This window comes from Hakea prostrata, chromosome 6 (assembly GCF_041222555.1).
Source record: "Hakea prostrata isolate BN-2017 chromosome 6, UWA_Hpros_2, whole genome shotgun sequence".
Lineage (NCBI taxonomy): Eukaryota > Viridiplantae > Streptophyta > Magnoliopsida > Proteales > Proteaceae > Hakea > Hakea prostrata.
Window position 1 is genome coordinate 2,526,325 of NC_142605.1, and position 15,083 is coordinate 2,541,407.

Sequence of the window (15,083 nt, forward strand, 5' to 3'; positions counted from 1 at the left end):
GAATAGATAAAATCAAGTGTAATATTATAAATAAAAGATCTAATCAGGAAATGTATATCAGTATAATCAGAGTGCGGAAAATGATACCAGATGTAAGCAGATCAAAAAGAAGTAGAGTGAGGCGGAAATTCACTCCATAGTTACAGCGGAATGTAGCACGTAAGTCTAAAAAGAATTACAACTGTTTCTAAAGAAAAGTAAGGAAAGAAAATCAAACTGAATGACGAGTTTTCTATCCTATAGATAACATCTTCAAAGTAATGGACTTCATCAGTCCAACAGAGATGTTCCAACTCTACGTTACGCCTAATCGTAGTATGCAACTTGATCACTCGAGGGATCATCATTGTGATTTTCATAATTGCCAGTACTTTGCGTGTAGTACGCTTTATCGGCTTGCGCTTCATCGTACTGTACTTCATAGTAGTCAGTACTTGTGGAATAATCTAACCAAAAAGATTGCACAAAAAGGAGTGAGTTCGAATGAACTCAGCAAGGCAAGTTAAGTCATAACAACATAAATAACATATAGCAGAACATAACAAGATGCAATGCAATATGAAACAGATAATGTATGTATGCATTTAAACTCTATGTATGCTAGTCTCTATTGGCAGACATGCTTTAAGTCATAGCGCCATACTTCTTTGGGAAGGTCCTAGTCACTCGGCTCCGGTTGGTAATGGGTCCATCATTCCTCTCGGACAATCCATGGCTGGGGATTAAGTCACCGCTCTCTCACATCACCATTGGTCTAAGTACTAGCGCATGTCAGGGTTAAGCCTAGCCCAATGCAAGTCATCTACTCAGTTACATCAACTCAGTTCCAGATACGTCCATTCCTCCCCTCTTGGGATCCTTTCTGGTATCCTTCACACTAGAGTCAACGTATTCCCTCTCGGACTACGGACTCATCAACCCTATAGGTCATCCACATATAGTAAATGGGAAGCTCTCATGTCCTCTCATGGGTTGGTTACCGGTCTTGAGCGCCCATGAGCCCAAGTCTATCCATATGCAACTCTACCAATAAATGGCCCCCACAATGTGATTCCCATCCTCTCACGGATATAACTCACCGGTCTCGAGCGCCCGTGAATCCCCATTGCTGCCACGGGTCGTTCGGTCTCAATACCCTTCCGACTAGGGTCTGATATAACGGGGACATCCTAGCCAAACACTGCTAGACAGCCCTAGGTATGACAACCAATGATTCGGGAAAGCGTCGATGGGCATCTTCGGAGAACATCCCATACTATTCCCTTCAATGTCCAAGGACAGAAGTGTCAAAAGGACACCTCTCAATCCCAAACCATACCTAATAAAACACATTCTCAGATCAGTCATGACATACAAAATCAACAACTCATCATACAAAGAGAATGTAAAAGCATAATCCAATCATTAAACCATCTGCAGTAATAAGCATTTCATATAATCTTGAATAATGAAAAAGAAGACATAAGTGAAGTGCTACTGTACTGACAGTAGTACATCAGAATTATAAAATACAAGAACAATAAATAAACTCAGAGTTTCTTACAGTAGAAACCAAAGAGTACGCGATCTATGTTATTATGAAATAATTGTCCTTACCTTGATTATCGTCGAAGATAATCCAAAGATCAAAGAGAGAGGCTTCAAACTTAGCAATTAAACCCCTAACAATCATAGATATAGCATTAGGAAAGATGCCCTAAAAGATCAGAGAGAAAACGAATCAAACTGAGCGAAAAACAAAGCTACTGACTTCATTGGTCGATTGATTGGTCTACTGACCCAGTCGACCAACAAAGTCAGTACGAAGAAAATACGGGAATTCTGATCCAAAACTCAATCTACAGGGTTTGGAACTTCACGAAACTTGGAGGAAAAGTATAGGATAGTATTCTAACACTAAGGGAGTAAAGATTGGGCACTAATAATGATCAAAAACATTACCTTCAAATTAAAATCATGGTTTCCCCAATTGGAAGAAAACCCTAGAATTCGATAAAAATATACTATGGAACTCACAGAAAAGACAAGGGATGATTTAAATCTCATCCAAGAAAGGTAATCAAAATCAAATACAAGTACGTCATGAAAATTAGATTCGATCGGCTAAGAATTAGATCCATAAGAAGAACTAGGGTTTCAAACGGATCTTACAAGAATTAGGGTTGAGATCTCTATGTTGATCATAAACCCTAAAGAAAGAATGAGATCATGGAAGAGATGGTTGTAAGAATGCAACATCTTCTTCCCAATCTCAGTCAAGAGTGTTTTGGAGGCAAAGGATACTAAGAAACACGAAGTGTGTTTAAATAGAGAGTGAAAAACCCTAAAATTGGAGTTTCTCGGATTTAACACACCATTGGTCGAATGCTTGGTCGATTGGCCAATCGACCGACCAATCAGGTCAGCAAAGTTCAAACAGGGAATTGGAGGATCAAATGAACACCAAACCTCAAGGGCTTTTGCACACACATCAAGTGACATACCTAGTGTGTAGAAATTCCTTCGAACCAAGTCAGATAATACTCCAAGTCCTTCAACTAATCTCATCTTCAGATAGGTGCAGCTTTCTTTCCAAATCTGCACAGACTTCCAAGCATGGAACTCCATCATCAATCTCCATGGGTTCTTGGTCAAACACCATGTCTTCTACTGAGATGGCCCATAGTTGGCTTCTTCCTTTACTCCGGGTCTTCGGACCTATAAACAACCGGGTTTCCGGGTCAAGGTTAGGGATAGGATAGGGCTGGATTTCTCAACAAGGGCTTCTCAGAGACTTAGAAGTTTCGTCCACTCAGTTATATTCTTCCATCCATCTGAAATGCTTCGAGCGAGGGGAAAGCTACTGAACCTTTTGTTAGTGTTTCCCATAGACAGCGCCCAATTTTGAGGTGAAAAATGTACTCTTAGCTCCTTGGTTCATTTCTAGTTTGGACTAGTTCCTGAGACCAAAACAATGGTGAGAGTGGGGCACCTCTGAGGACGAGAAGCCACCTCCAAAGATTAAGTCAGTTCAGGTAAGAAAACTAGAGACTCCTCGTAAGGAATAAATGCTTAAGGAGATGAAGAAGAGACCGTTCTTCAGGAGTTAAATGCAGGAGAATAATGGCTGGAATGTTCAAGTCTTACCCTTGTTCAGGCATAGTGGTGGATTATATAGCAGGTCCATACCTAAAGAGATACTGGATGCTTCATGGCCCTTAGATGCGCATCTGACCAGATGGAGTGCGGAGATGACTTAAAGTTGAGGCTTGAGAGATAAGCTAGATTGCTATATAATCCTGTCGTCGGAAGATCTTGTCAATAGATCAAGGATCAACGTCATTCTAATACTGACATGCCAGTAGCCTACAATTGAGGTAACGAGTTGCCAGCTCTGGGCTCGAGGAAAACCTTGAGTGAAACAGAAGTTTCCTTATCCACAGTGAGATATCGAAGATCCTTAAAGCATTAAATGTTGAAATGAGTATCACGTGGAATCTCTCTCTCTCCTACTTTGTACCGAGAAGTCCCATGGGGGTAGGAGAGCTTTATCGTTAGGTCATTCGCCATGTAGCTTATCTAGAGGGAGAACTCCCTAAGAAGTGCCTTATTCGAGAAGCGCTCGTTGAACCTCCCTGGTCCAAACTTAGACCTTAGGTACCAGTTCAAACGACTATTTTCCGATTCAGGGATTGTGGTTTGAAATGTCGATAACAACATCTAACCCCAAAAACTCCCTCAATAGGTTGGATTAATAATACCCTTGGCCTAAACCTAGTTGAGTATAGAGTAATAGAGATAATAGTTGGGCATGTGTTAGTTAAGCCCAAAATACCCAATAGTCATCGCATTGCATACATAGTCATAATGGGTGAGCTGAGAACAAGTATTTGTATATATTGGCACAAATCTTATTATGTCGATTCCTTCACGTGCTATTACTAATTAAGTTTTAGGAATAGATGTGTCACCTTGACCTGAAAGAAGTACTTGTCAGAGCAACATAAGCATCTATTATTTTGTTTATCAATGTGTTGTTGTAGAATTCTACTTGACTAGGCGAACACGCAAACCTCGCAAGAACGTGCTTGACCGTGTTGGTCGAGTATGGTCTCCGACGAGCAAATTAGTGAGGAATCGAATCTTAGAAAACGAGAAATTTGGTATTTCTCCTAAAGCCTGAGCAAATTACTCAAGGATACTTTTTTTCAGGTCCTAGATCCTATGGTATTTATAGGTTTTCTAGAGATGTCCTCCTCTCAAGTACTAGAGTTTGAATTTAAATCTTTTATTAATATTCATCCTTTAGTAGAATATTCATTGAGCTGTGATTGTAGACTCCAATGAGAGTTGGAACTTCGAATTGTCTATCTTGATTTATTAGAATGGGCTTCTTATCCTCTTATTTGAGGAGTTTGAGAATGACTCTCCTTCTGTACCTCCTTCACTTGATGTTGTATGTAACAGGGGTATATCTGTCTTTTGGCTTAGATTAGAACTGGGATGTCTTATGTATAAGTTTCTAAGGGCAGTTTTGTCTTTACAGCATTATGTATGTGGTATATCATTTGGGGGTTTAGGAGAGATGTAGCATTCGGTTCATTTCATTATGTTCTCTCTTCCTCTCTCGTTCTCTCGCTCTCGGTTTGCTCTGGTATGCGATAGAGGTTCTTAGGGTTTGAGGTTTCGGTGCTTGTTCTTGTTGCTTGATTCAAGAACCGGTGAAGCATGGACTGTTAGAGGCTTGCTTGCTTCTGAAGGTGTGAGTGTCTCCTTGTTGTTGGTGTACTCGATACCTTGAAGAGAAGACTTGGCTGCTGTTGTGTAATCAGGTGCATACGTTCTGATTAGCCTTTCTTCTTCTTGTTTAGTTCATGCTTGGGGTTCTTGTTGGGTAGATTACTTAGTGCTTGTAACCTCCTTCTCTAGCTATTGGATTATTGCATGTTTGATGAGTTCTCAACTCATCCTTGGACGTAGGTCAATTGACCGAACCAAGTAAAAGATTGGTGTCTTGTCTCTTTCCTTTTCTTTCTTTGTTTCTTGTCTCAATTTCGCTGCTATATAGGTGATATTTCTTAATAGTTTTGGCATCAGAGCCTGTTTCGTTTCTTGGCTGAATCTATTACCTCTTGGTTAACCGAAATTACTTTGTTAATTTGTGTTTCAGTTAACATTGAATACCATATGCTATTTCATTGATTGTTTCTTAACCTTCTGTTGCTTCGGTTCTAATTTCTGCTAAACCCTAATTCTTGGCCGAAACCCTAACCTAGGGTTTTACCTAAATAAGTTTAGGGCTTTGATATAATTGATTAATTGGAGTGGTTTGCATATAAAATCCTCTATTTGTTGATTAAAATTGAAATCCAATTTGGCCATATAACCTAAACAGTGGTTCGGCCTTAGGGTTGTCTTCCATATTAATTGGGGGTTTTATGCAAGGCATGTTGTTTATATGAAATTCATGCTTTATTCATGTTTATAATCTGAAATTAATCATAGTTTTAATTTCTGGTTATAAGCAGCATATGGTTTGAATCTGATTTTCTATTTTCTTGCTTACTGTTAACAATTGTTGGTTATTATGGAGATTTGTATTCTTAGATACATTAGAAATCATTTACTTGTTCTCTTGATTAAATTCTGATTTTATCATACTATACATTTTAGAAATTGTTTAATTAAATTCTAAAATTGGTTAAAGTAGATAATATCTTGTGTTACTGATTTAACTAGTTAGATCTGACTGTATATTCTTTAATTCTTTTGTCATGGCTCCTACCCGGTATGAGTTGGAGAAATTTGATGGTAAGGGAGACTATATGGTATGGAAGAATAAGATGCATGCTATTCTAATTCAAAACAAATGCCATAAGGCTTTAAAGACTGATAAAGAGATCTCCTTGTCCATGACTGATGAAGAAAAGGAAGATATGCAAGATATGTGCTATAGCACTATCATTTTGCACTTAAGTAACACCGTGATGAGAAGGGTAAGAGATTGTAAGACTGCAGCCCAGGTTTAGCTTAAACTTGAACAAGTCTATATGGCTACATCTATACCTAAAGTTAGCTTATTGAAAGAACAATTATTTAGTTTCATGTGATTTGGCTGATTCTCATGTTAGTGTTAAGAATGCTATAAAATATGATAGAAAGTCTATAACCCTTGATGATGTGATGGAAGCATTGAAAATTAGGGATATAGAATTGAAAACTGAGAGGAAGGTAAAGCATGTTAGTGATGGCTTGTATGTTAATTCTGACAATAGAAGTGTGCATGAAACTAAGAAGAAGTTCAATAATAATAATAAGAAAAAGAAGAAGTTTGTTGCAAAGAACACTAATGCAAGTGCAAATCAGAATTTTAATGGAAAGTTTAATAATAATAAGAGGGTTTGTTATTATTGTAAGAAAGAAGAACATATTAGAAAGTATTGTAGAGAGAGGCTTCAAAAGTTACAAAATGAGAATGGAAATTAGAGAATGGAGGCTACACATGTAATTGATGTGACTAGTGATGCACTAGTGGTTTCCCTTTGTAGTGATCATGATGCTTGGATCTTAGATTCAGGCTGTATCTTTCATATGACTCCTAGAAGGGAGTGGTTTATCACTTTGAGTCCTTAGAGGTGGTAAAGTATTAATGGGTAATGATCATGCATGTGATGTTGTGGGGATTGGATCAATTAGACTAAGATTGAATGATGGACCTGTTAGAGATCTAGAAAAGGTGAGACATGTACCTGGACTTAGGAGAAACCTGTTGTCCTTGAGTCAGCTTGATACTAGGGGTGTTGTGACTAAAATATCCACTTCCGGTTTATACCGGTCTAACCAGGTTCAACCGAGTTCAGCTGATGAGACAAATGAATTTAAGGGACCACCCAAAGGTTAAACAAAGGCTTAATCATAGCCATCCAATCTATACTTTCTATCCGACGGTCATCAATGATAAGAGACAACATATTCAAGCCTATAAATAGAGCTAAGATTCTCGTGAAAAGTAAGCTCATTCGAATATTCACACACTTCTCGTTTATTTTCCATTAAAGCTCTCTGAGAGCTCACTTTTGATCATCTACTGAGATCGTCGGAGACGGGCCGATCAAGACGATCGGCTTCGTTTCTCACTGGTGTTCTATCTTTCAGGAGCAAGAGGTTGATTGACTGAAGAGCGAGTCAGATCGATCCAGATCTGAGTGGATTGGTGCGAAGATTGTTCAAAACCTCCGGCAATTTTAGCACCAACATTTGGCGCCGTCTGTGGGAATTTGAGCAAGAAGCTATGGCTCAACTACCGGAAGAGGATGATCGTTCTTCTGCAATCTTTTTGTTCGTAGATCTTTTGCTTAGCAATCAAGTTTTTTCTAAAGATCTGTCTTGAAAAAGCATCCGAGATCTTATGCTTTTTTTCCGATGAAGTTTCATATACTGCAAGCTTGATCTAGTTCGGTTATGTGAATTTGAAGAAAAAATCGACAGCTTCTCGTCAAACAAATCCGTCATCTTCCTCCGTTCTTCTAGATCTAAGTATCTCTGTTTTCAAATCTGAGATCTCAGTCATTGTTCTTCCAGATCTAAATATCTCCAAATTCTCAGATCTTAGATCTCGGTTACCATTTTTCCAGATCTAAACATTTACGTTTCTTATATTTGTCACTGTTCTCTTAGATCTAAATATCTCTATTTTCTAAAGATCTTTTATCACTCTTTTCTGATAAGCATGAAGGTAAACTTGTTGTAAAGCCATCACAGAAAAGTTTTCTTGTTGCAGCGATTACACGGATCGGCCACACATGACAATAATGATGGAGCAAGAAACATCCTTCTTTCACCTTCAAGTGTTGTGTAACCAAAACCAAGCGAGACGACTAACTGATTGGCATCTCAGATGATCGTTGTTATTTTGATTAGCGTCTCGATCGGCAGTTTTTCTTTTTATCCTATGACCAGCGTTCCTTTTGGATTTGGTTCTTTACCTTCGATCTATTGGATCTACTGATTTGCTTTTCCATGTGCTGTTCTCCATTCTCTTGGATTTAAGTCTCTCATTTCTTTCAGATCTGAGATCTCTATTGCTGATTTTCCAGATTTCCATCTCAAGAATCTTAATTAAGCCCCTCGGAGGAGTTGTGCCTGTGATCGTTTCCTATGGATTCAGATTTCAGATGAAGATGAGAGGATCTCATTCTGAACGAGAGGCCAGAATGGTCCGATATCACGCCAGTTCCTCAGGACGACGGCCCCAATCCAGTTGTCCCCATCGCTTACCATGAAGATTTCAGGGAAATCATGGATTACTTTCGAGCTGTTTATCTTGTTGACGAGAGGACCCCCTGATCTCTGGCTCTCACTCAGAAGGCCATTTCTATGAACGCTGGAAATTGCACAGTGTGACATTTTAGGCGCCTTATACTTGAGACACTTAATGCCGACCTTCATCAGGAACTGAATTTCATTGAAACCATTGCCAAGAGTAACTCCAAGAACTATCAAATATGGCATCATAAGCGGTGGGTAGCTGAGAAATTGGGAACAGAAGCTAGCAGCACTGAACTCACGTTCACCAGGAAAATTCTTTCACTTGATGCTAAAAATTATCATGCCTGGTCTCATAGGCAGGAATGGCGTCTCCCCAGATCACTTCACCTTTCCGTTTGTATTTAGATCTAAGAGAACTTCATGCTCTTATTTTAAAGCTGGGTCTTTATTCAGATATTTTCGTGACTAACGCTTTGATTCATATGTTCAGTTGTTATGGTTTGGTCGATGTTGCTTTGAAGGTGTTTGATGAGATTCCCAAAAGAGACTTGGTTTCTTGGTCTTCGCTGATCGCTTGTTTTGTGACCAATGGTTTTGGACTCGAGGCTTTAGCTGTTCTTCGAAGAAATGCAGGTTACCACAAGCATAACACCTGATGAGGTTACGATGGTTACTCTGATATCCACTGTCTCCAGTTTGGGGTTCTTGGAATTGGGTAGATGGCTTTATCTTTTTATCTACAGAAATGGGTTTGATCTTTCTGTTCCGTTATGGGTTTGATCTTTCTGTTCCGTTGGGTACCTCTTTAATAGACATGTTCTCAAGATGTGGATCCATTGAAGAGGCACGGTCAGTGTTTGATAAAATGCCAAGAAGAAATGTTTACACATGGACTGTGTTGACTAATGGGCTTGCTATTCATGGGCAGAGTGGAGAAGCAATGAGAATGTTCTATGAAATGAAGAGGACAGGGTTACAACCAGATTGTGTCACATTTATTGGAGTTCTATTGGCTTGTAGTCATAGGGGCCTTGTGGAGCTTAGTTGGCAAATTTTTTCGAGCATTAAAAAGGAATATGATATAGAGCCAATGCTCGAGCACTATGGTTGTATGGTTGACCTACTTGGCCGTGCCGGTATGCTGACTGGGGCTTATGAGTTCCTTGAGAAAATGCCAATTGGGCCAAATTCCGTTCTATGGAGGACTCTGCTTGGAGCTTGTGCTTATCATGGTAATCTGGAGTTAGCGAAGCGGGTAAAGGATCAGATCTCTGTGCTTGATCCTGATCATGATGGTGACTATGTGCTTCTATCAAATGTCTATGGTGGTTGTGGTCAATGGGCAGAAAAGGCAGGGGTAAGGAACTTAATGAAAGTGCAAATGATTGAAAAGGAAGCTGGTTGTAGTTTGATTGAGGTTGATCAGATGATTCATGAGTTTGTTGCAGGGGATGATTTGCACTCCCAATCTATAGGGATAAGAGAATTCTTATGTTCAATCATAAAAAAGTTGAGGGTCATGGGTTATGTTCCTGACATTAAAGAAGAGGAGAAAGAACACAATCTTAGTTTTCATAGTGAGAAACTAGCTGTAGCTTTTGGGCTCCTTAATGCTAATGGGACCGAAACCGCTTCCATCATTTCGGCAAGGGAATTTGCTCTTAACATTTCTAGAGGCAGCATCATCTTGCATTAGCCCATGAGCATTCTTTCCCCCCTTATTCATACTTATATAGAGGATGGATAAAATGCATTATTCCTTTGTTACATCAATATCTTTCCAAATTGCTGCGGCAACAATTGAAGTTCAATTGGAAACGAAAGCATAACAGCCCAGATGATGGTAGCTTGAATAGCAGCAGCAGCAATGGATGCTACATTCGCAATATTCTTATTTTCCGAAAGGTTTTCTATTCAAGTATCAACTCCTCAAAGAAGCATTTCAAAGATTCTTGAAGAATTCGAATGCAGAAAGAGATCATGGAGCAAAAAATCTACTGCAATAATAAGATAAGTATATTAGAGTTTCTTGGTCATCATTTCTTTTTCTAACAATAGTTGATTTACAAATTCTTGGTCATCATTTCTTTTTCTAACAATAGTTGATTTACAAATTCCTGGTCATCATTTCTTTTTCTAACAACATTTGAAATCTTCGATTTACAAAGATTCATTCTACATTTGATAAAGAGTGTTTGTCATATATAACCCAGAGATGAATTTGGAATATCAAGAAGAATATATCAAAAATTCCAGATGAGTGCAGCTCTTTACTTGCAGATGGTTACTCACTTCAGCTTCCTTAAAAAAAGGGAGAAAGAATAGACATTGGTGAAATATGCATTATGTTAGTACTGTATATAGTTAACTTATGATGGGAGTTTGAGTAAATAGAATATACATTTAGAGGAGTCATAGAAGTTTTTATTTTGTTTTATATGTTTTTGTTAATTGCAGATAGATATCAGTACCCTAAACAAGCATTTGTGAAGTGTCTTATTTGTTTTTATTTATTAATCATAAAAGAATGTCTAGTTATCCTTCTAGCTGCATATAGGAAGGATGAGATATCGTCTTGTCTTAATGAGGCAGGAATCCATATATTCTATACTGAACTGATATGAAATGCTTAGTTCTTGACCATTCATTAATTAGGCTTTTTATTAAGTTTCTAACCGTGGGCTTCCCTATAGTGTTATGATATATTATCCTCCTAGTATGATTGTCAGGTTTAGAATTGAAGCTTTAAGTTTGCAGGTGGAAATAGAAAAAGGAGGAAATACATCTTGGGAGTTCATCAGTCCAAAACTACATAAATTAAAATTTCTTGAGGAGTTGCAATTATTGCAAACTTCATATTATCATTTTATTATTTGATCTTGCACTTTATGGCAAACTTTGATCTTTTACTCTGCTCAATTTCAACAGGCTGAACATTAAAGCATTGATCATTGTGCAACTTTCTCTAAAGGCTTCTCTCATCCACATAAAAGTTTGATCTCGGTTATGAAGGCTTCTGACCAGCAATTTTCTATAGAGCAGAGACTGATCATCATTCTTGAAGACTTACATTATTCTTGAAGACTTATATTATTCTTGAAGACTTATTTCTATTAGTAGAAAGGAGACATGATTTTCTGATATTCTTGGAGAAATCATCTTATTAAGCGTGGTCATCTAAAATTTCTTCTTCATTATTAATCCAAAGAACATTTTTGCGAACTAGTCTTCTGATCATGCCATTTCAACGCGGATCCAGGGTCATTCCTTCCGAGGGTGATCCCGACTTTCCGAAGTCAGGCCCAAGTGGTCAACCTTACGAGGTCACATCATGCCTTTTCAACGCTGACCCAGGGTCACTCCTTACGAGGATGATCCCAGCTTTCCGAAGTCAGGCTCAAGTAGCCAGCCATCTGAGGCGTGATTATGCTAGCTGATCCGGATCATTCCTTCCGAGGGTGATCCCGACTCTTCGTGAGTTAGGCTCAAGTAGCTAGCCTTCCGAGGCCTGGTCATGCTTTCCAAAGCTGATCACGGATCATTCCTTCCGAGGGTGGTCCCGACTCTTCGTGAGTTAGGCTCAAGTAGCCAGCCTTCCAAGGCCTAGTCATGCTTTCCGAAGCTGATCACGGATCATTCCTTCCGAGGATGGTCCCGACTTTACGTAAGTCAGGCTCAGGTAGCCAGGTCATGCTAAGCTAATCACGGATCATTCCTTTCGCGAGGGTGATCCCGGATTGTTCCTTCCGAGGAATGATCCCGACTTTCCGAAGTCAGGCTCCAGTAGCCATCTTTCTAAGGCAGCATCTTTCTAAGGCAGCATCTCTCTAAGGCAGGGTCACTTTAAGACAACATTTGGATCGAGAACAATGGAATTAATCAATAAAACAACTCAAGGATCAGGTTATATGGAGGATTATTTATCGAAAGCTCAAAGATTTTCTGCAGACCATTATCTGAGAATATCTAATCAGCTATTAAGGTTTTCATCAGCTATATTTTCTTCAGAAATATCTCATCAGAAGCTAATACTGAATACAAGTTTGATCAGAAGTATATATCTAATCAGATATGCAATGATCAGAAGATGATAAGTTAATATTATAAAGAATTCCTTCAAACTACTACTCTGTCAAAGCCAAAAGGAGCTGATCAAGAAAATTTCTCACAAAGCAGATTATATTGAAGATTCTAATCAAAGTTGCTAAGACTCTCTTCAACTATTGTCTAAAGGACAGAAAGCTTCTGATCAACTATTAAGGCTCTTGTCAGCCGTTTTCTCTAAAGACTTCTGATCAGCTATTAAGGCTCTTGTCAGCCGTTTTCTCTAAAGACTTCTGATCAATTATTGAGGCTCTTGTCAGCCGTTTTCTCTAAAGACTTCTGATCAATTATTGAAGCTCTTGTCAGCCGTTTTCTCTAAAGACTTCTGATCAATTATTGAGGCTCTCATTAGCCGTTTTCTCTAAAAGTTTCTGATCAACTATTGAGGTTATCATCATCCATTTTCTCAGAAAGTTTCTGATCAATTATTAAGGCTCTCATCAGCCATTTTCTCAAAAAGGCATCTGATCAGTTATTAAGGCTTTCGTCAGCTGTTTTCTCAAAAAGTTTCATCAGCCACTCTTTCCTAAGAATACTTCATCAGCAACTGATCAAAGATACAACAAGTGATCAGAAATACAACGAGTGGTCAGAAGTATAGTAGATGTGCAGCAGGTCAAAGATTGTTGCCCCCTCTATGTTCCTTTCATCCTCAAGATTCTCTTCCGTTGCCTATTATTTCCTTTCTAAAATGATTTGGGGGTTGAACATTTTCCAAATGCAAGATAAGCTCAAGTATTGAAGAATTCTCACAACCAATACAAGATGAAGAATATTCTGAAGTCACTTGAAAGAAAGATTCAAACCTCCTGACCAGAGTCTCATTTAAGTTCAACCTGATCAGCAGGCTTGGGGGCTTGTGTTGTGACTAAAATATCCACTTCCGGTTTATACCGGTCTAACCAGGTTCAACCGGATTCAGCTGATGAGACGAATGAATTTAAGGGACCACCCAAAGGTTAAACAAAGGCTTAATCATAGCCATCCAATCTATACTTTCTATCCGACGGTCATCAATGATAAGAGACAACATATTCAAGCCTATAAATAGAGCTAAGATTCTCGTGAAAGGTAAGCTCATTCGAATATTCACACACTTCTCGTTTATTTTCCATTAAAGCTCTCTGAGAGCTCACTTTTGATCATCTACTGACTAGATCGTCGGAGACGGGCCGATCAAGATGATTGGCTTCTTTTCTCACTGGTGTTCTATCTTTCAGGAGCGAGAGGTTGATTGACTGAAGAGCGAGTCAGATCGATCCAGATCTGAGTGGATTGGTGCGAAGATTACGGTTCAAAACCTCCGGCAATTTTAGCACCAACAAGGGGTTTTCATTACACCTCTAGGGATGGTTCTCTTAGGGTTATAAGGGGTAGTAGTGTATTCTAACTGTTGATTTGAAGAATGGTTTATACTTCTTAAATGGAAGTGTAGTTTTAGGGGTTGCATCAGTCTCTAGTGGGGTTCTTAGTGAGGTGGAGCTTTGGCATAGAAGATTGGGTCATATAAGTAGTAAGGGGCTTGGACACTTGTATAAAAGTGGCCAGATAAGTCTTAAGAAATTTAGCCCTTTGACTTTTTGTGATGTGTGTGCCATGGGTAAGCTCCATAAGACTAAATTCCCTCATTCTTCATATAAGACCTCTCATGTGCTTGAATATATACATTCTGATTTGTGGGGAAGTCCAAATGTACCCTTGTCTCTTTTTGGTGCCCAATATTTCTTGTCTATTATTGTTGATTACTCTAGAAAGACTTGGCTGCATTTTCTTAGGGATAAATCAGATGTTTTTGATAAGTTTCTAAATGGAAAGTTTTGGTTGAAAATCAAACTGAAAAGAAAATCAAAAAACTTAGAACTGATAATGGTCTTGAATTTGTGAATGAAAAGTTTCTAATTTTTTGTAAGAAACATGGTATTACTAGACATAGAACATGCGCCTGTACTCCTCCGTAGAATGGAGTGGCTGAGAGGATGAATAGGACAATCATGGATAGAGTTAGATGCATTTGATTGAATCTGCCTAAGTAAGAAATTTTGGGCTGAAGCTGCTAGTACAGCTTGTTATGTCATTAACAAATCTCCTTGTTCCTCTATTGATTTTCAAACACCTGATTTTAGGTGGAGTAAAGTGCATACTGATTACAATCTGTTAAAACCCTTTGGTTTTGTTTGTTTTGTTCATCAAAACAAGGGTAAACTTGAGCCTAGGGGTAGGAAGTGTATCTTCCTAGGGTATCCTTTAGGTGTTAAAGGATATAGGCTTTGGTGTTTATAAGAAAAGAAAATTGTAATCAATAGAGATGTTAAATTCAATGAACTTGAATTTCTGAAAGTTGATTTATCTAGTGTTAGATCTAACTCCCATGATCTAGAGAAGAATATATTTGAGGTGGAGTTAAGGGATAAATCTAAAACTGTGGTTGATGAATCTGATCCTAAGGTTAAGGATGATGATCTAGAAGCTGGTAGTGGTTCTTTAAAGGTTAAAGAAGAGCTTAAAGATGAGGATCCTTTAGATGATTATTTGTTGGCTAGAGATAGGTCTAAAAGAGAGGTTAAGAACCTTCTAGATATGCTAATATGTGTGAATCTAATTCTGGTCCAAATCTGATATCTTATGCTCTTAATGTGGCTGACCAGCTTGAGGGATGTGAGCCTAGGACATATAAAGAGTCTATTGAATGTGGGGACAACAAGCTTTGGCTTGTTGCCATGGAAGATGAAATG

General features: G+C 38.5%; 1 pseudogene across 1 annotated transcript; it reads left to right on the top strand.

Moving 5' to 3' along the window:
- Positions 1-7,015: 7,015 nt before the first annotated feature.
- Positions 7,016-14,479, top strand: LOC149012104 (pentatricopeptide repeat-containing protein At4g21065 pseudogene; annotated as a pseudogene). Its single transcript, XR_016174037.1, has 2 exons — positions 7,016-12,229; positions 12,424-14,479. The product of XR_016174037.1 is annotated as a pentatricopeptide repeat-containing protein At4g21065 pseudogene (transcript).
- The last annotated feature ends 604 nt before the right edge of the window (positions 14,480-15,083 follow it).